Source organism: Ochotona curzoniae, unplaced genomic scaffold (assembly GCF_017591425.1).
Source record: "Ochotona curzoniae isolate NIBS_2020 unplaced genomic scaffold, NIBS_Ocur_1.0 contig_64, whole genome shotgun sequence".
NCBI lineage: Eukaryota > Metazoa > Chordata > Mammalia > Lagomorpha > Ochotonidae > Ochotona > Ochotona curzoniae.
The window spans coordinates 10,610,671-10,632,309 of NW_024466502.1; the positions used below are offsets into that span (position 1 = coordinate 10,610,671).

Genomic DNA, 21,639 nt, shown 5'->3' on the forward strand with positions numbered 1-21,639 from the left:
TTAGCAGTAGAATGTTGCAATGAAAGGTTGTACAGAGTTGCTCAATACTAATCAAGAAAACCACTTTCAGCCTTCCTCTTGCTCCATCCTAGTTCTTTGTTATAAACATCGATTTATTTATTGAAAGGCAGAGTTAAATAGTAAGAGACTGAAACAGAAAAACAGGTATTTTCCTACCACTGGTGTATTCCACACAAGACTGTCTGGAGCCATGGGTCTTTTGTTGCTTTCCCAGGTACATGAACAGGGAGCTGGATTAGAAGTGGAGCAGTCAGGAACCCAGCGCAATAGCCTGGTAGCTAAAGTCTTCTCCTTGCATGTGCCTGGATCCCATATGGGCACTGGTTGATGTCCTGGCAGTCCTGCTTCCCATGCAGCTCCCTGTTTGTGGCCTTGGAAAGCAGTCGAGGACGGCCCAAAGCCTTGGGACCCTGCACCTGCATGGGAGACCTGGAAGAGGCTCTGGGCTCCTGGTTTTGAATAGGCACAGCTCTGGCCATTGTGGCCCCTATTACCATGGAAGCCTATTTGCTATGAGAACACAACAGAAGTGCAGTGTCTGTTTCCTTCCCTTGAGCTCTGGTTGAGTGGGAAGAAGGGGTGGGGTTTTCAAGTTCACCTGCTCAGACGCTCGGGTACAAGTCTGGAGAGGGTACTTTCTTCTGATGCTCACAGAGGTCTCAGTAATTGTCCACTTTGGCCCTGGCAACATACAAGGCACTATTTTGCTTTCTGTGAAGTTCCTGGGCTGTGCTGGGCAGCCGGGTCTCCACTTTCATCCGTCCCCTGTCTTTCGTCTCAGACTCTGTCACTGGTCTGCTGGTGCTTCCATTTTCCTTTCTCCTTCCTCTTGTTCTCTTTTAAACGGGGTTTTATTGTGTACTTCTGAGATCTGCAACATGATGTCATGGGATCCACTAGGATAGGAAAATGGTTGCCATAGTGAGGCAGATTGGCATATCTGTCAGCTCACATAACTGTGTGTGTGTGTGTGTGTGCATGTGTGTGCACGCGCACGCACGCACCAAGAGCAGCTGAAACCAACTTAGGTAACAAAAATCCTACAATATCATTTGCCCAACGCTGGTCCTCATGTTGCATGTTCTATCTCTGAATGTGTTCACCGCATCTGGCATCCTTCAGCCTACCTCCTGTCTTTCCTTTTCATGGGCATTTCATTTTCCTTCCCAAATATGAACAATCCCATTGTAATCAAATCCTTCTGCGCCAGGATTTAGAAACAGCTTTACTCAAGTGTCTTTCTGGCCTTCAGTTGCTCCTTTTGTATCATCTTTCCTCTTTTTTAGCCATTCAGTAACTTCTCCTTTTCCTAAGTCCTGAAGAGGAGCTCGCCCTTGGCAGAGAGGCACCGAGTCATGCCTAGCAAGCCTTCCCATCCGCACCCTGACACATCACTCGCTCCTCCTTTTCCTTCAGCTCCCAGATGCCTTCTGCTAGACCCCATCTTTTAACTCTGTCTGGTAATTAGTTTTAAATAGATGTCATTATGCCTTAATTCACAAGAACTGTAAATATTGATTTATGCAACTGCCTATCTCCCAGTATAAACTCCTGCAGGGCTTGCCTTGTGTGGATAATAGACTCTGCTATTATTTTTGAATCTCCAGGGTTCTTTTAGTGCCTGGTGTGTAAAATGTGCTCCACAAATGTTTGTGGAATGAAGTCCAGATCCTCCTCCAAAGATCGCTTGCATCTGAATATGGACCAAAGTCTAAACTAAAAGAATCACAACCTAAATAAGGAATCCCAGTGTTATATGTAAGGAAAATTCCAGCAGGTACCACTGACTTGTCTTGCTGCTGCCGGTTAGGCTGAGGGTGGCCAGCTGCCCTAGGGATGAACTGTTCAGACTCAACACCAAGGTACCTTAGCCCAGTGATTTTCCTAAGTGCAGGATCTCAGCCACCAGCAACAGCAGTTCCTAGGAGCATGTTAAAAATGCAGATGACCAGGCCTGTGTCAGAAACCCTGAGGGGCAAGATCCAGCGCTCTGGAATCTCACAGGCGCTCCCAGGGCTCCAGGGCAGTACTCCAGTCTGAGACTCACTATCTGAAGCTTCCCTCTTGCTCCTCTGTGTGTGAGCATCCTGCTGGTGGCTCACAGAGGTCAAGGTGACCTCTGGGTAGATGCCGGTTCTTCATTTCCTGGATTCCCACCGAATCAGTGGCAGGAGGCACAGCCAAGAGCTGTGTTTCTGATCATAGAAACAAGACAGAACAAAACAAAACTAGACGAGCAGAAAACACTGAGGGATTTTTTTCCCCCAGCTAAGACTCCATTCTGGACAGCCTACTTAGCATGAAGCCAGCCTTTGGGGATGCAATTTGTTTTGGTGAACATGTATCTGAGAGAGGGCCACTCAAAAGGGAACCCCTTAAAAGTGGCTCAGTGGTGCCCATCCTCTCCAAATAATGCATGACAGAACTAATATCCAAGTTCACTGTGTAATTCATCTAAAAGGCAAGACAAGGTCAAAGTTCCAGGGCAAAAAAGGAAATATGAAAAAGTATTTCCTGGAACACAGAAAGACTTGTGACTCGACTATACAAAATACTCACACAATACTTTTTGGGTCTTTACTTAACATGACACTTCATTCCTTAAAGTATATTCGAAATTCTTCTAACTGTTAGATTTCCAGGAAGCTGTGACTTCTGATTGTACAAAAGCCTTCGCAGCTGAGGTTCCTATACCGTCAGTCCGCGGTAGCCAAAGTATGCGGTGGAGCCAGTTTAGCAGGCTGGGTTTGCCCTCCTCAGAGGCAGCCTCTCTCCATCCCACCCCTTCAGACAAGCCTGGGCTGAGGACCTCACATGTCTGCACCAAGCCAATACTTTGCGGATAGTTTGTATATTTTTGAAGCCAAAATCATCACTCATGTCCCATCTTGAAACCGAGATTGGTCAGCTTAGAAGCCTGCCTCGGGGGAACCAGCTCTGCAGTGCACAGCTCCACCAGCTCAGTCTTCCATGGTCTTTCAGCTGCAGGCCAGCCATTGGCCTCCCAGGGAGCTGATTAAAGGATTCTTGCTAAACAAACCCATCTCTGAGTCAGACAGGCAAGGACTCATTATCCATTAAGTAATTTGTAAGATGCCTTTAATTTCATCTTGCACAAATCAAATTATAACAGAGAAACCTCTGTCTCGTTGACTTTTTTAATTTTTTAAATCTTTGGACTTCCTACTTTTAATTTTTAAATTCTTAAAATACATTATTTCAGCAAATAATTTTAGTTTCCTGGGAAGCAACTTGATGTTTGCACATGTCCACCTCTATTTATGGAGCTTACTTTGAAATAGCTCTCAATGTATTCTCTCCATTGATCAATGACTTGGCCACATCCGGAGCCTATCAGATGTGGGCACCCAGAGAGGACTCTGAAGTGCTGGGGCTGAGAGCCACTTAACGTCCAGGCATGCGGCCAAGGACTGCCCTGTGATCACGGGCAGGAGAGGTCCCTTACTGGAGCCCTCCCACAGGAAGCTCAGGGCGCCCAGAGGAACAAGGAAGCATGAGCGATTCCAAAGCAAATAAAGAACTTGCCAAAGGAAAAAGGGAGGAGGGTAGCAAAAGTGATAGTGGTAGTTTAACAATTTTTCTTTCTAGATACCTCTCCGCTTTTTTTAATTCAAAATATAAACAAGAACAATATGCTACTGTGAATCCTCTGCTTGGATGAGGCATAGGAACTAATGTCTCTAGCCTGGATTCCAGCTCCTGCTTAACCTCTCATCTGAGTTTCAGATTCCTTGTTTGAAACAAAGGGAATCCTAACACCTAAAGCCATGCAGCTGTGTACTGCCAAAAACACTTTAGTATGTTACTTTATGTGATGTGTGGCATGTATCAACAATAGTTCTTATAAGAGTTCAACACACACACACACACACAACTTTTACTCAATAGAAGCTCTAATTTTCTCTAAATCCAATTATAGTGTACGTGAAAGAAAGTTAGAAAAGCTCTGTTTATGAGTGTGGGCCAAAATATGAAGTCCTTCCTAGGAGGTGACTTAGACAAACTTTGAAAAGTAGAGCTAATTACAAACAGTCATTACTTCTAAGCAGGGAAAGATCCAAGATTGGCAATAACATCTCTTGTTGTTTTGAATGTATTTTCAAATCTATTTCTACAAGGGAAATAAGCTCAGGGACAGACACAATCACATAATGAGTCAGCTAAATCCACGCTTTATGAAAATTTCAAAACAAGCTACATTCTCATGCGTCTTTCATCTTAAAGTGAAGAATTCATACAATTTAGGGCTCATTTTCACAGGTACAAATGTGCAGCCTCGTTTTGCAGCGATTTCCAGGAATGTTAAGAGACAGATGCCCTATCCTCCATTAGAAAAGGGGAAATGTGTACATACACTTTCGAAACCGCAGCCGGGTACAATCTACTCAGTATATATCTGTATTCAAATTATGTTTTCTCACTGTGTCTGTTTTTCTATCCAAATACCTTTAATCCAATTAGGAGACACTCTTATTAGAATAAGAGCAATCGTATTAGGTAGCATTTAAGACAGACACAGCACTTACCGGCTTCCTGGACGTCCAAGAACCAATGGCCGCAGCCAGACAGGCGATTATTGAGCTGCAAGCTGAAATGTAGCCCTGAATTCCCAGAGAAGTCTTTACACAGCTTCCAGTTCCTTCCCCAGCACAGCCTCCGGACTGATGAACCCGCCTGTTAGCTGACCTTCGGCCTTTATTCCCTCCCCCACAGACACCAGCCTAGCGGTCATATGATCAGTCTGACCACTTTTTTTGTGCAACCTTTTCTTAAAAATAACTTTTGGTGCCACCAAATGAAGATAACAGTGTAGTCAAAAACTATACTTAAAAAAATACATGTCATAACTGTAAGTAACTAACATAACAGAAGGCAAAAACTAAGAAACTCAATAAATGTAGTCCTGGAACTCAACATGTAGCTACACACATCTGAGAAGGAAGAAGGAGGCGATCAGAAGGTGATGCCTCTGTGCATGCAGCAGCATTTCCAGTGTGACAGGCACACATACAGACCAACAGGCAGGCCCAGCAATTCCTGAGAAAATTCATAATCCGAGGAGAAACTAAGACTGTCAAGGAGTTGAACATTTTTAAAGTGAATCTTGGTGTAAATCTGTAGAATACAGTTAAGATCTTAACTCTTGGCCCCATGAATAGGCTTTTAAGGTATGCCAATGCCAGCAGAACAGTGTAAAGTCACATAAGCCACAGGCTAATTCTTCATTCTCGGGGGGCCGTGCCCCTTGAAAGACACCAAAATCCACTGAACTCCAGAGTCCTTTAAATTTCTACAGTGCTTCCTTGAAGTGGCAGAGTTTCCTCTGCAAATGTTGGATTTCCTTAATCTAAGCAGCTGTGGGAGGAACACATCAGCAAAAGGAGTGTGGAGGGCACTCGGGAGCACTGGAAAGCTCTAGACAAGACCCCAACTGGAGGGAGTTCTCTTTGGAAGCAGATCACCTAGGACACAATAGAATCGCAAGAAGCCACATAGTTAAGGATTTACCCATGGTCCCAGAGAAAAGTTATAAACCCAGGTGAGAATTTATAATCCAGCAGGGAAAAGACAGAGGAAAAGATGCTTCCACTTCATGACAATGGTCAGGGCATTCAGAAGGGAATGGAGCATAAGAAGTACAGGAAAGAGATTAGTCAAAGAAAACTGAAGTGGGAGCCTTGTTTGGTCAGGACGTGGCTGCCCCACCCTTGAGGAATGTGGTTGAAAAGGGAAGGCAGTTGGAAGTATACAGGTCTGAGCGTACACAGATGGCTACTCATCTATGTGGGAATGACAGCTTGGTTAAGGGAAGACAGAGGCGCAGAGGGAGGGTAATTTTTGTATGTATCTAGGAAAGAGAGAAAGATTTCAACAGAGTCAAGGACAATTAGTTTAGTCACAATGAGGGGGCAGAAGCAAGAGGAGCAGGTTAAACTCCAGAGCAAAGAACAAGAGGCAGAGGATGCTGTGAGCAGTAAGTATCAAGGGAAAACAGTTTAGAGCTTCAGGCAGAGGAGGAGCAGCCAGGAAAGCCCACTGCCCCAAGGAGACTGGGGTGTCTGGACAATAGTGATGGCTCAGATGTGCTGCTGAGGCTGTACTGCTGGCTTTCCGGCAGTTGGTTCCCATAGGTCTGTGCTGTGGGGTAAGAGGAGGGACAACTGAGGAGCGAGACACTGAGGGACTCCACAAAGCTGCAAAGCAAGTTTGTCTTGGCTCTGAAGTCTGACTGGCTGTGATTCCTGTAGCACCCTGAGGAAGTTGTCCTTTTCAAAGCTCAGGTTTGCTCAGAGAATCATCAGTGTGTACTCTGTGCAGCACGTGGAAGGATCGTGATCACCTGCTTCTCTGTCACCCTTCCCATGTGCCTTCTTTTGTCTCAGTGAAAGAAGAGAAGCAAGACTAACGTGTGAGACGAACAGCCACCACTGTCCTATCGAAGGCAAGAAATAGCTCCCTTGGAAGCAATACTCAAAATGCTTACCTCTCACAGGATGGAAAGAGCCAGGAGGTGAGGGTATCTAGAAAGCATTCCAAATCCCACCTCCCCCCGCCCCGCCTCTCATTTTCCCTTCTCACCACCTGCACTGCTGACAGCACCATGTAAGCCACCCATGTCTCTAAGCTGTATTAGTGCCATATCCCCTAACCATTGTGATAATGGTTGACAACCAGTTGTCTGGTTGACATGCCCTGTCTACTTCATCTGTGTTCTCTACACAGAGCAAAGGTGGAGAGCCTTTCGGAGAGTTCACGAAGTTAAAACATCCACCATGGACAGTAACAGAGGGTGTTAGAAACTAATAAAGGCACATAGTGGTCACAGAGGCATAACTTCAGCAGAAGAGCATGTGCTTGTTGGGAAGTGATGAGTATAGCTTAGCCATTTCCTCCAACTATCCCTTGGATGGCCAAGAGGAGGGAACAACAAAGGTCCATGTCAAAGGTCAGGCCTTGGAGAGGCACAATTTCAGGTGTCAGAAAAGCTTGAGTTCTGGCAAAAGTGCACACGAGGCAACTGTGGCTCAAGAGATGGAGAAAAAGGTTGTTTCCTCCTGGGTGAAAAGTGTATGTGTTAGTACGTCATGATTTCTGAGTCAACCATTGAAGTGTGAGCACACGCGAGTGTGACAGTGTGCATTTGCCAAGTAGTAGCAGTAGGCCATGTCAGAGTTGAGCATGGCTGCCCCCCCTGATCAACAGGGGCTGGACTGATGGAGGGTCCGGCATGTCATATTCACATGTGTTCTGCCAATGGATGAAAAGCCAGCAGCTTCCGTCCTATTGGAATAAATAACTGCATAGCAGGTGCACACCACTGTCAATAAGAAAATGTCAGGTGCTGGACAGTGTTGGAGAAAACAGTGTGTAGAGCCCACTGAAAGATTACCAGGATGATGGCTCACGCTGTGGAGCTAGCGTCTTTCATAGGGAGAGAAGATCCTGGTAGAGCTTAGAACTAACGTTCCACGGGAAGCTATTTGAAATGATGATAAAGATGAGAGCCTGGCTGCCGGTGTTCATGGAGACGGAGGAGTTCCTTACCTGGCTGGGAATTGTGAAGAGGAGGAGGGCCTGGCTACACAGGCCATTTGGCTGCAAAACTCAGAGGCCTATGTGTTACACTCTTTTGTTTAGTTCTGTGATTTTACACAGATGTGCATCGAACTCCTCTCTTTCTCTCTCGTTTTCTCTCTCTGTCTCTCTCTCCCTTTAACCCCACCTTCTCCTCTCTGTTTCATTTTCCCTGGAGAATTTGGATGCTTCTCACCACTTGCGCTGCTGACCCGTGAGGTAAGCCACCCATGTCTCCCAGATGGATTAGTATCATGCTTCCTAAGCAATACGCCGATGCTTTTGCCTTTGACCTCCCTGAAGTCACGTCTCAGAAAATTCTCGCAGCATTCTTGGAAGATGTCATCAGATCATGTCTTTTATCTTCCCCAGAACCTCCAAAGGTGTGCCACCTTCCCACTTATGAAAATCAAAGACCTTATAAAAGCCAAGAGCGAACTCCTTGAGCAACTCTCTACCTCCTCTGGCCACCTCTGTCCCTGCTCACTGCCCAGCACCAGCCTGACCTTGGCAGGGGTTCGGGCAGCTGTGCATGTCCTGCCTCACTCAGAGCTTTGAGACCACTCTTCTTGCCGCTGGGAGCACTCCTCTTTCAGAGTCACACAGCTTGGATGTCAGCCTATGGAGAGATGATTTCTGGTGTAATATTGCAACAGTCTTACCTCCTTACTCTGGCTTTCCCGGCTTTATTTCCCTCCAAAGTCATTAGCATTATATGGCACTTACATTCTTACTTGCTTCTCTGTTTGCTTCCTCCCCCCGTCAGACTGTAATGTCTGTGACAGCAGGGTCTGTCTGTAAGCCTAGACAACTAGAGCAGTACCTTACTTAGGATAGAGCAAACTCTCAGTAAGTCTTTGCTAACAACTGGGTAGATGAATGGAAATGTGAATGAATGAATGAGCTCCATAGCTCATAGCCTATGCTGCCTTCAGGGTTTGCTTTGTTCCATCTTCATAATATGACCTGAAATATTTCCCAATTGTTGCTGGGACTCTGGCTTCTGAGCTGTAAAATGGAGGGAGGGGCCTTAGCAGCTTCCAAAGGCCCTCAGACCTTAAAGGTCTGTGGCCATCCAGTGATTGGCTTCAGGAGAAATGTATTCTTCAAAACTCTTGTGGAAATCTTATAGCTTGACTGAGTTTGGCCTAGATTCACGAATGGCCATTGGAACTGTGGTATCAAACAGAAGCCACTGTATTGGGGAGCAAGGTGAGCATTTGTGGGGCATACTCTGCTGTTGATCCAGAGTTCAGACCTAAGCAATCGACACTAAAGGGGATTCCCGAATGGGAGGGAGGCGGCAGGTGGAGTGCTCAGCACATGGGACGCCACAGGATTAAAGGAGGCAGAAGATGGTAGTGCAGGAGAAGGTGAGAGTTCCAGGATGACAGCACTGCTGGACACCAAGGCCTCAGCAGCACCTTAGAGGAGGGTCTGGAACTTTCTGAATGGGAGAAGGGCAGGCTTCAGGGGTGGGTTGCAGTATTGTCTGCTGAGACAGGGACTAACTGGGAAGATATTCCATAGTGATACTGGCTTCCAAGGGGCCCCATCCTTGGAACTCAGGGATTCTCTAGGAAGTCATGTCCCAAGTTTTGAGCCATAAGTACCCTCCTCACATCATTCGTTATTTTCAGCATCTCTGTAGTGGTTGCAGAGAACTGGCAGTCTTCCACAGGGTCCCCTGTGGGCCATGGTCTCAGGTCTCCCCCATCTTGGGGTTTATGGCATAGTGCAAGAGGTCATCCCAAGGTGCTCTAAACTTCAAGCCCCAACCTCATCCACTACCATTTCATCACCTTTGCAGGACACAGAATAAGGCCTGGAGATCCCAAGGATCCAAGGGGACCCACAGAGCTCCTGGCTTATAAACACTCAGCAGGGTCAGCCACACTGATGACCTCATCGACATCAAACCAACTGAAAACTTCCCTCCCCACCAACTGAATTCACCAGAAAAGCAGATCCCAGGAATTCAGCATCAGGGAGAGGTCAATTTAATAACAGAAGAGTTTGTTTTGTTGTCATTTCACTCACCCTCAAAGAAAAAGAAAATCAATTTCCTGTCACTTTTTTTGTTAATCACCATTGACAAGGAATGACTCAAGCCACAAGCATGGAGTAGGCTACAGAAATGAGCCTGCACCGATGATTTCTCTTATCTTCCCGGAAATTGAGCTAACTGCCAGATATCAACATCAACAACAAATGTTTACAGTGTCTCAAGCCTCCAGCTCTGGGCAATAAAAATCTCCTGGCAACAAAGAATACATTCTGTGAAGGTGGAAGCCCAGTGACATCCAGATGTCACTTTTATTAATGACAGGCAGTTATGGGGGAGGCATCCTTGCAAATTGCTAGCTGTAGGTAACCTTGTGCACACGCATTTCTCCCTGTCTGTTGCCAGCAGCTTCTTGTGTTACCTGCATCCCTGCCCTGCCCAGGCACTCCTGAGAGCCTGATCACCACCCCACTCAGCTTCCCTGCTGCCCCAGTTGTCATCATTTCCAAGCAACGGCACCCTGTGCTGTGTCACCATGGTAACAACGGCCACCACTTTGAGGAGCACAACAGAAAAAGGGGGAGGAAGGGAGAGCCATCATCACACACTGTCTTGCCTATAGCAAGACATGGGCAACAGTGAGCTAGCAAAAAAAAAAAGGCTTCCTCCCATTATACGGAAGGAGAGACCAAGGAACAACCCAGTGCTTCCCTAAACACTCTTTCTAGAGGAACAAAACGCTAAAGATGACAGCTCACAGTGCACACGGGGCTCTGCTCATTGCTCACATGGTTTCCTGGCCTCTGGCATGAGCATCCAGAGAGACTTATATAAGTAGAGGAAGACCAGACAATGAGGATCCGTGTGTGCGAGGACTCTATCTCTTGCAGGGTATTCCCCACAGCTGTCCCGACCACTTGTTTCACACATTCTCTCCAACACACAGTTCTTATTTAAAACCTAAGTAGCATTGCTTTTCCAGGTCTATGGACGCATGGACTTCAGCCTTGTAATTCCTTTCAATCAGTTGCATTTTTTTTCAAAATTATATCCATTTCCCTTTAAGTGTTTTTTTTTTTTTTTGAGAGGCACACCACTGACTTGGAAAATTAATAACCTGGCATAACCTGCAATACCACCCTCAAGACAAGCTCTCCAGTTACTTCTTCATTATTTTCCAAAACGATTTTATCATCTGAGTTCCCACGTGTATACTTCAATTGCTCTGTTAACGCTCCTCAAACTGGTCCGACCTCCTTCTTAAGGGATCAACAGTTTTGAATCAAACCAAATCAGACATGATATAAGAGCAATAGAGAGAACGAAAATATCTGAGTAATACGTGTTTCTAATATGAGGATTAGCACCTAGCTACCTATTCAACACGCTCTTTGCACATCCTAGTGACTCAAAGCTTGTTGTCTTCGGTGCCATGTATGAAAAAGACACTTGACCGTGCAGGAATACTTCCGTGCTTAAGGTATTATTTTGCTAACACAGTCTCTTCTCAACTAAGTATGAAACACAACCCATTTGGGAGACTCTAAAGAAGCTCCTCTTGACTGCAAGATTTGGATCAGCCCAACTCTGGCCTTTGATGCCATTTGGGGAGTGAACCAGCGGATGAAAGATCTTATCTCTATATCTCTCCTTCCCTCTCTGTATAATCTGCCTTTCAAATAAAAACAAACAACTCTTTAAAAGCAAAAAAAAAGCAAAATAATTGTTCAGATTACAATAAAGCTCTCAATATGTGCCGAAGCAAATGATGCTTTGCTTACTGAAATGTGTCCACTTGGCAGCCATCAAAATGGCTCACTTCAGACTGAAGAAAGTGTGCCTCTCAAGGAGAAACAGATTGTTAAGAGGCAGCTTACAAAACCATACACTCCTGGACCAGCCACTGGGCCAGAAATTCCAGTTGCTTCTCTTTTACCAGCTGTCCCTGGGGTCCTGGTGATATGCTACCTGTGGAAGAACTTGAACACTAAACACAGAAGAGAACTTGCAGAAAGCAGTGTCGTTCCTGGCACTCAGGGTGGGAGGATGACAACACTGACGGTGGGAATTTTGGTGAGGCCTCGGTCATCTCTGCAGTGCTTGGAGGGCACGTTCTGTCTGCCTCACTTTTTCCAGTAAGCATGACTCACCAACAGCAAATATTTATGAAGTCTGTCCATGAGGCCTTCCTGATGTCAACTGCCAGGACCAGCTCCTGCTAACCAGACCAGCAGGAATCTCAAAGTTTCATCCAGCTTTACAAATGGTATTTTCAATATTTTCAGAGAAAACCAATCACAACAACGTATGTGCACAAGCTGACCATTTTAGTAGTTCACTCTCATATTGATGTCATGGGCTTCTCCAACAGTTTCCTTCAAACAGAGAAGCACATCACTTACCAGGAGTGCAGGAATATGTGAGTTCATGGATAGATTAATGGGCGTTTGGTTCAAAACTGACTTGGTTCTCCTTTTCCCTCACCAAGAACTCAGCTCAGTGAGTCCCAAGCAGTTTCTGGAACAAAGGAACAGCCAGCATTTCTTTTTCTAAAATGGAAAAGCGGTAAAAGTAAGAGCCTTCTGAAATACACTAGGCTGCACTTCGGGAGACGCCTCACTGATCAACTGAGTGTGAGAAAATGGTCAGGCTTGAGAGCTAGGGATAGAAAAGCTGTGCACTAGCTCCTCCTGCACAGTCACACGCTAGGTGGGACTTCCAGGTTGGGCATCCCTTCTCTCTCATGAGTAAATACAGTCCAATATAAAACATGGTTCCACTTAAAAAGTTGTAGAGGCAGAAACACAAATATTTGATGTGACAAGTAATGTAATTTTTAAAAAGTATTAGAGCAAGCCTATGGAATGGAGCAGAAAGCAAGATGTAGATTTTTTTTTAAGAGAGAAAAGGAGACTTTGTCTGTTGGTCCTTCTGACCTCTCAGAGCCCAACTCCTCTCTCCTCTGCTTTTAAGGATGCTTCAGTGGAGAAACCTAAGAAATACTGAACTACAGAGTCTCCAGGGGTCAGGTTACCTCCTGGCAGAGGCAGAGCTCTGGGTGGATGCTTGGTCCACAGTGATTCCATTCGAATCCCTAACCCTCCAGGGGGAAGGAAATCATGCTTTTTCAGATACAAATGTGGAGGCAGTCATGGCACACATCTGTTTCTAGTGTCATCCTTGAGGCTGGGAATTGCATTAATTTACTGGCCAGAAAAAAAAAAAATCAACTGGTCATACTACCGAAAAGTAGCAGCCATGGAGTTTCAATCCTGTTTGCTCAAACTTGACAAGTCAATCTTACTCTTAAAAATATTCTCTTAAGAATTTATACCGTGACTAACTAAGGATATTGTAGCAATTGAGTAAATTTAGAATCACAGAGGATTTTATATTTCTACGAGTATAAGAGTCACATATAAAGGATGGGAGGAAGAGCTAGGTTTAGGATCAAGTCAAAAGCTAATTTCAAATCAGATATCTACATCGAAAAAGAAATATTCAGAATAGAGGCAAATGCTTTTCAGAGGTTATTCTAGAGAAAGAGGAATTTAACAATTTTTATGAGCAGAAGTTCATTTTCTTCAAGTTTGAACCAACTGTCTTAATTAAAGAAAAGGACAGTAGCAATACGTTGCATCTCACAGCTACTTGCAAAAATACCTTGAACTGGAGAAAAATTTCAATAAAATAATGACTAACCCAGTCTGCTGCTGTTGATCCCCTAACTGTGGAAGGTGTATCCAAGATTATATAATTCTTTGTTTTTACTTAAATTTTTAGTTACTCTGATTATAAGACAGTATTTTCATGAAATAATTAACACATGATATTTGCACATTTTATGGTATACAACACAATACTCCAACCATTGTAACCCATGTAAACAGATCAAACCAGGCCATTGGCATTCTCATTTTCTTTTCTCTGTGACTGAAGCTTGCTAGTCCCTCTCTCCGAGCACTTTAGCATACATTATTGTGAACTATAGTAACTCCTTGTGCTGTGCAACTCAAGATTTTTTTACTCTGTGTTTATATAAGAAGGTCAGGTTTTAACCCCAAAGCATATAATTAGAATATAGTAAGGACATAATAAATATGCTTTCACTTGATACCATTTATTAAAATCATGAACAGTTTTAGGCTCATTTATGAGAGTATTTCAAAAGCCTCATAGCAAAACTGTGATTGAGAGATAAGTCTGTTGCAAAATGTTTTTGAAATTCCTGCATAGCTTCTGCATAATGCATATTTCCCATGAACTTTTCGAAGACCCTCCTATTCCTGGGTGTGTGGACAGAACTGTGTATCCTTAGCTAGGCCAGATGGAGAAACTATAGGTGGAATCAGATGCTTTCAATCACTGGTCTCAAACAGTATTCAGTAAACACAAAGATCTTCAGGAATTTCATAAAAAAATGTGTGTTATGCAAAAAGTGAGTGTGGATTCCAAAACCATTTTGCACCAAGTTAAATGCATCTTTTGGTTTCAGTTTTCCAACGACCTTTCTGGAATACTTTCATATTTTTGAAGTAGACGAATGGATGAATTGATAAGTGGACAAATGAAACGATGCCAAAAAAGTTACTTGTCTTCATTTTATATACTATCTAAGTTGTTGCTCTTACACAGCAACGGATTAGTGTGAAATTAATCTTAAATATACTACTCGGAAGTTTGTTTATAATATCATAAAACTAATATTTATGAGATGTTTAAGTGACTCAGACTTCAGTTAGCAGGATGAAAAGTATGTTGGTGGTTGCTATAATTTGTTTAAAATTCTCTAGAGAAAACCTACATTCACAAGGCGATATAAAATAAAAGAGATTCATCCATCACTAACCATTTATTTTTGAGAATTTTCAGAAAGTTAGCTATTCAAAATTTTCCACAGGTTGGTAAGTCAATCCACTCCTAACATCAGAAATATTAATGGAGTTATTGGAAAAAAGGAGAAAGTATTATCACCATCTTTAGTAGATCTGACTAGATTGCAAGAAAATTCAAGCGACTTAAATTTAATTTTCACGAGGAAGGAGTTCAGTTAAGCTGTCAGAAATGAGATAGTTATATAAAGTTGAAAGGGCACAATAGTTTTGTTTTCTAACATTAATCCAGACTACATAACATAAAAATAGAAAAACATTAACATAAAGTGTAATGGACAAGCATAAGCATTAACAAACTTAACACAGAAATGTAAGGGGTGTTGGCACTTTGGCATAGCAGGTAAAGCAGCTGCCTACAATGTTGGCATCCATGTGGGCACCGGTTTGCATTTCAGCTGCTCCACTTCGGATCCAGCTCCCTGTTAATGACCTGGGAAAGCACACAACATGACCCAAGTGTTGGGGTCCCAACCATTCATAGGGGAGACCCAATGAGGATCCAGGCTCCTGGCGCTGGGCTGGCTCGTTGACCGTTGTGGGGAACAAACCAGAAGGTGGAAGAAATGCTTTCTTTCTCACTCTAAATCTGACCTCCAAAATAAATAAATCATAACATATATGTTTTATTTAAATTGTATCAGATCATTGCATTTTATTAAATTATAATGATAAATTTTATTAAATTTATTAAGTCTCTTATTTATTTAAATAAGAGATATTTGTAAACAAGCATTCTTGCATTTCAAAAGTTCTAGATGCTATCATAAATCATCTGTGAATTCAATACAACATTAACATAGCAGCAAAGGGAATTTTTACTTGTTGGTTGGCTGCTAGGAATATAAAGGACTTAGCAATTTGGGCATTTTTCTTGAAAAGGAAATTGGCGTGGACAGAACATAAGTTTCTGAAAAGGAGTCATGAAAATCATGATCAGCTTCAGCACATGTAGCTCATACACTAGGAATCTGAAACAAAACAGCAATTGGTCACACTGGAGGAACACACAAATCCGTGGAATCGATACAACAAATCATCCTAAGATATTTCAAAATACACAAAAACTTAGAATGCAGGATAATACACATTATACAAGGGTAAAGGAAAATGAGAGAAAGAATAAATTTGCTAACTCAACTTGCACTGTTCATCAACTTATTTGGTTAAGAAAGATAATCTACCAATGAGAAACAAACAAGTGAATCTCCGACTGCCGCATCCAGGCATGGCAGTCCGCCAAGGAATTAGAAGCAACGCAAATGAAGGACAAAAAGAGAGTCATCTCTCAGGGCTGCAGTACATGTTAATTACAAACTTCTGATTTTTGTACTTGTCAACTCGAGCACAAGTAGCTGTCTGCCTTTTCCCAAAAAGCTCTAGTGAAAAGAAAAATTTAAACAGAGTTAGAAATAAATTTAAAAAAGCATATATATTTATCACATTTCTCAAAGTCTCCGTGCTTCCAATGGCCCTGACAACTCCTAACTGACTCCCATGTAGGAGAGCAGAATGGAGCTCCTGGCTCCTGGCTCCAGTATGACCCAGACTTGGCCCGTGTGGGCACCTGGGGACTAAATCTGTGATTGGAGGATCTCTTTCTCACACACTGTCTTTCAAACTGAATCAAATAAACAAATAAGCAAGCAAATTAATTCATTTTAAAAAATCCAAAAGATTTCCATAACCTGGGAGAAGTCAATGAAAACCCCTGTGAATCTAAAAGCATCATGACTGCTCAATCATGAAGACAGAGCGTGACTTCTAGAATCACTGAAGGCCTCTGTCCCCTCACCCCCAAAATCTGATTGGTGTTCAATCTTTGTTTTGCAGCACACAGCTCTAGAAGACAATAGAAAGATGCCTAATAATTTCAAGGGAGAAACTTGATACTCCACAAAGTGCATTCACTCAGCATTACCTTCAGCAACAAGAAAAATGCTATCAGATATGCAAATAAAAACATAGGAGTCCAAAGCATCTCACTTTGAGGGCTATCCTAAAGGAAAAAGGCAGGAAGGAAATTAAATATTCATGTGTCGGGCTGCTAATCATAGCACAATTATCAAAATAAACCATTAGAGCCAATGTAAATATTAAGCAACGGGAACCACTAGAATAAATTTTAGTATTTCCATATCATTGGGCATGAAGCAGCACATTTAAAACATGTTTTCGGACCCAGCCCAAGGCTTTGGGACCCTGCACCCGCATGGGAGACCCGGAAGAGCTCCTGGTTTTGGATTGGCTCAGACTCAGCTGCTGCAGTTGCTTGGGGAAGTGAATCACTGCACAGAAGATCTTCCTCTGTCTCTCCTCCCCTCTCTGTATCTGACTGTCCAACAAAAATAAATGTGTTTTTTTTTTAAAAAGCATATTTTCTAGCAATGTCGTGTGATCCAACTGTTCACCATATGATATTAAATATTCTATATTTTTCATTAGGAAGTGAATATTTTATCCTCAGAAAGTAAATTCCAACAAATGAACCAGAAAAATAAAATCCATCAAGACAAAAATTCTACAAATACCCTGTGGACTTTCAGGCTGGGAAGCACAGAATTTCCTCATTTGAAATGGAACAATAGGTCAAATGTGACTACAGTTTAGGGACAACAATCTGTTCCATATCAACATGCTTTTCAGACTGAACATCCTCAGATTCAAGCAAGTAGAAAAATAGAGAAATTACAGTATGTCCTTCAGTCTACATACATTTGTGTTGGGAGCCAGGCCCATTTAGATGATTCAACGGGTGTATTATATATCACAGGTTGTTTTTCAAGCTGTATAGCAGAAATTATAAGTATTAGTAAAAAAAACAAGTCACAAGGTAAAGTACAATTTAATATTTAAATGACTCAATGTTAATTTGAGCCATTCCATCTCACAGTGAGAAGGCTGTGGTGGGGGTGGAGCTAGTCAACTCTTGAGAAAAGGGATTAAATAAAAGAACAAATAGAAAGACAATGGCTTGCAAATTGTAGCTTTCTAATAATAGTTAAATTTGCATAACACTTTTCATAGACTTGGCATAAAATGTTAAATTATAACTGCTTATTATTGCTACTAATAATACATAACTAATATAAAATTAACCACTGTGGTACCATATATGACAGTTCGAAGACTGTATTTAGTATTTTTTTTTTCTTCACAGGTTTGCCTCCTTTGGCTTTCCAGGACTTTAGAAAAAAGGGGAGTTCTTAGGAAAAACACAGAAAATGAAGCCCAGCTTTGGTACTGTGAGCAGCACTAACAAACACTGAGTTTCTACCTTACCTTACTTTTAATGATTGGAGATATTGTGCTGCGGGTTGGTCGCTTTGGGAACCCACTGCAAGCATGTGTTAGTTAGCCAGAGTTTGGAGTTGAAGTCTGAGTTTGTGGCAACATGCACCTATGGCCATTGTCTTACACCTTAACCAACTGAGCCATTCAGCCAGGTATAAGAGCCTCCACTACGACTGTGAAATGCTTGACAATTAAATTGGTGTACAAAGAATAATTACATGTTAAATCCAGGAGTAATGAATGTGGGAAGGAATATTTGTCTTGAAACACCATTTCCAGTGTAGTGTTAAGAAAAAATACAAAACAAACAAAAAACCCTAGACTTGAATGAGGCTGTCTGCTGGTCATTTCCATTTAGGATGTGATAGCAGATTTGCCATTTGTGCTTTGACTCAGATTACATGTATTCTACATTTGGGTAAACTTGTATTCTGGAGATAGCATTCATGGTAAAGCAACTAACTGGCCTGCACATTTAGGCAGCTGTTTGAAATACAAATGGGTTGAGTTGGACTTGTTTCTTCCAAACTCACACCCTGTATTGAAACTCTCACGTGTTAACGATTGGTGGCGGAAGGATGGAGGCGTGCTATGGCATCTGTGGGTTTGTTTAGTGGGAGGTGTGTGGGTTACTGGGGGGCATGCCCCTGAAAGTGATGAGTTCAAGTTCTTCCTAGTTCTCTCTGCCTCCTAGCTCACTGTGTTATCCTTGCTCCATACCTGCCACAGCCTCCACAGATCCCAACCACAGGACCAGTCAAGAGGCTGCCTGGTCCTGAATGGTGACCTCCAAATGCAGGCTGAAACGGTGCTCTTCTTTCCCAAGAAGCTCTTGGGTGTTTGAGACAAAGTAATGAAAAGCAAGCAATACTTCATTTACTCAAGGTGTGATTTAAAATACGGAATAAGCAAAACTGTTCAACACTCAATTCCTTTTTAGCTGCTTACTGGGTGAAATGAAGCAGTGGATGGAAGATTTCTGTCTTTAGTTTGCTTTTTGTCTCCATCTCTCTGCCATCCAAAATGTAATTGATTAATTTTAAAATGATACATGAATTAATTTTTTAAGAACCTATTTTTTTTTTTAATTGGAAAGTCAGATACACAGAGAGGAAGAGAGACAAAGAGGAAGATCTTCCATTCAACGATTCACTCCCTCAAAAAACCGTAACGTCCAGAGCTAAGCCAATCCAAAGCCAGGGGCCCAGAGACTCTTCCAAGTCTCCCGCATGGGTTCAGGGTCCCAAGGATTTGGGTTATCCTCAACTGCTTTCTCAGGCCACAAGCAGAGAGTTGGATGGGAAGCAGGGGTGCTGGCATTAGAACCAGGGCCCATATGGGATCCCAGCACCTGCAAGTGGAGGACTTTAACCACTAGGTTACTGTACTGGATTTGATCCATGATTTTCAAGCATCTTTTATTTCTCTTTTCCATGAGCTTTTTAACCCATATCTAATGATATTGTAGTTGATGTAGTCTTCAGTGCCATATTTTTGTACATCTCTACTATTCTGTTTGGATTTTAAAAGTAATCAAAGGGCCTGGCGCAGTTGCCTAGTGGCTAAAGTCCTTGCCTTGCATCCACTGGGATCCCATATGGGGACTGGTTCATGTCCACGCTGCTCCACTTACCATCCAACTCCCTGATTGTGGCCTAGGAAAGCAGCAGAGGACAGCCTGAAGTCTTGGGACCCTGCACCCACATGGGAGGCCCAGAAGAAGCTCCTGGCTTCAGATCAGCTTAGCTGCAGCCACCTGGGGAGTGAACCAGCAGATGGAAGATCCTTCTCTATCTCTCCTTCTCTCTGAAACTGACTTTCCAATAAAAAATAAATAAATCTGTTTTAAAAAGTAATCAAAGGACAATTCAGAATTTTGAAAATGAGAGGTGCAGACCATTTTTAAAGGGGGGAAAAGTCTATTCTGTGCAGGCTTTTCTGAAATTAACATTAAGCCAGGATTTAGTGTTTGTTCTTGTAAATATTCTTAAAATTAAACAAAGTATATTGTGATTTTTAATGAAGCATCTCTTAAAGAGACATGCTGGTTAATCTTGAAGCTCTCATGTGTCTTAATTAAATTTTTTTATACAATTGCCATTAATATTTTCAGCTGGCATTTACATGGAATTTTTTTTTACAGTGAATGAAGTACTTCTAGAATACAATATTTCATTAACTTTCAAGAGTTGACAATGAATACCGAACAAATTGGTCTCCAGACTTTCAGTCTGTAAAGCAAGAAAAAAAATCTAATTATTCATTGGATTATTTAGGCAACTTAACACTTTCTCCCTCAGATTATCAATATCTGCCTCGTTGTTGACCTCAGAAGTGACTGAGTTCATGATCGCCTGTGCTATTTACAGAACAGCAATAAGTAAATGAAGAAGATCCGCAGGCTTTGTGATAAAGCCAACGGTAGCCGCGCACAGAGCCCGTATCTGTGTCCTTCAGCAGGAAGGAAAGAGCCGTTTGGCAGAATCTGTCTCGTACTGTGGCTCACTACAATAGTTCTATTTTTCTGCACAGGGTCAAAAATTCAGCAAGACAAATTAATAAAAACTGAGACGCAGAGAGGAGCCCTTCTCCGCTGTCAACCTCACTGCTCTCTCCCACCAGAACACAGAAACTGAGGATTTGGGAAACAGGAACCTGCACTCGGTGGGTAGAAGTAGACCATCTCACGATGACATTCTACTTTCTTGCATACGTTACTGACGGAATTGTACACTTCCCAGGCTGTGTCCCGCTTTAAAATTCTCCCCTCTAGATTGCAAATATTTTCTACTTTTAAAAATAAGCGACCACGTTTTTTAAAGTAGAAAGCAAAAATAATTTGCAATAAGCATTTGCAGTTCAGTAGATATTCACGCCCATATAAATATACATGTGAGCGAATTTCAAAACGTTCATGGGAGATGGAATAAAAAAGTTAAGTTCATTTTGGGGCAAAAAATGTTGGAATATTTTTATAGTATGTATTTTCCCTGAACTTTTTAAGGATACCCTGAATGCATGGTTTTCAGATTTTTTGTCGCTTAAAATAAACTTATCACTTAGTTCCATTTTCTATAACATTTAAAAAGATTTATTTATTTATTTTTGTTGGAAAAACAGAACTAGAGAGAGAGAAGGAGAAAGATCTTCCATCTCCTGATTTACTTCCCAATTGGCTGCAACAGCCAAGGCTGAGCTGATCCAAAGCCAGGACAAGAGCGGTTTCTTCTGGGTTGCCCACATCGGTGCAGGGTAAGGCGTCGGGCCATTCATCACTGCTTTCCCAGGTCACGAGCAGGGGGCAGATTCCTACTAGTCAAGGCATACATTGTAACTGCCAGTGTCCTGTGTAAAGGTTGGATGGGACAGGTGTTGGGCACAGTGACTGGTAGGAATGCCCACATCCCACACCCAGTTGCCTGGGTTTAGGTCTCACCGTTGTGTGCAGTTTTCTGCTCGGGTGCAGCTTGGGAGGCTCTCCCACTTGGGTCCCCGACACCCACGTGGGAGACCCACAACAACTGCTTCTTGCCTTTGGCCTGGCCCAGCCTTAACTGTTGGAACTATTTATAGAGAGAACGAGTAGGATTTGAGATTCTCTTTCTCTCCCTTTCTCATAATTCTACAAAGAAATAAACAAAAGAAGAAAATTTAAGCGCTGATGGCATCTGTTTACCTTCTGAACTCCAGACAGAACTTTCTGATGTTTTTAAAGGCTGGTTGCAATTTAAGCTCCAGACCTTACAGTCAACCTTTCTAAGTCTTTTCTTTTTAGCTAACATGGCACAATACTATATATCTCTCAGAGGGTATTAATTTAGAAAAAAAAAA

At 42.6% G+C, this 21,639-nt stretch overlaps 1 protein-coding gene across 21 annotated transcripts in view; it reads right to left on the reverse strand.

The window, feature by feature from the left end:
- The window catches only part of MBNL2 (muscleblind like splicing regulator 2), a 150,298-nt gene that overhangs the window by 104,969 nt on the left and 23,690 nt on the right, over positions 1 to 21,639 (reverse strand). For 3 of the 21 annotated variants that reach the window (XM_040991216.1, XM_040991209.1, XM_040991204.1), the window contains exon 2: positions 12,025 to 12,171. The exons of the other annotated variants lie outside the window; for them this stretch is intronic. The gene's annotated coding sequence lies outside the window, so the exon portion shown is untranslated. The remainder of the gene's footprint in view (positions 1 to 12,024; positions 12,172 to 21,639) is intronic. 21 annotated transcript variants of the gene reach the window in all.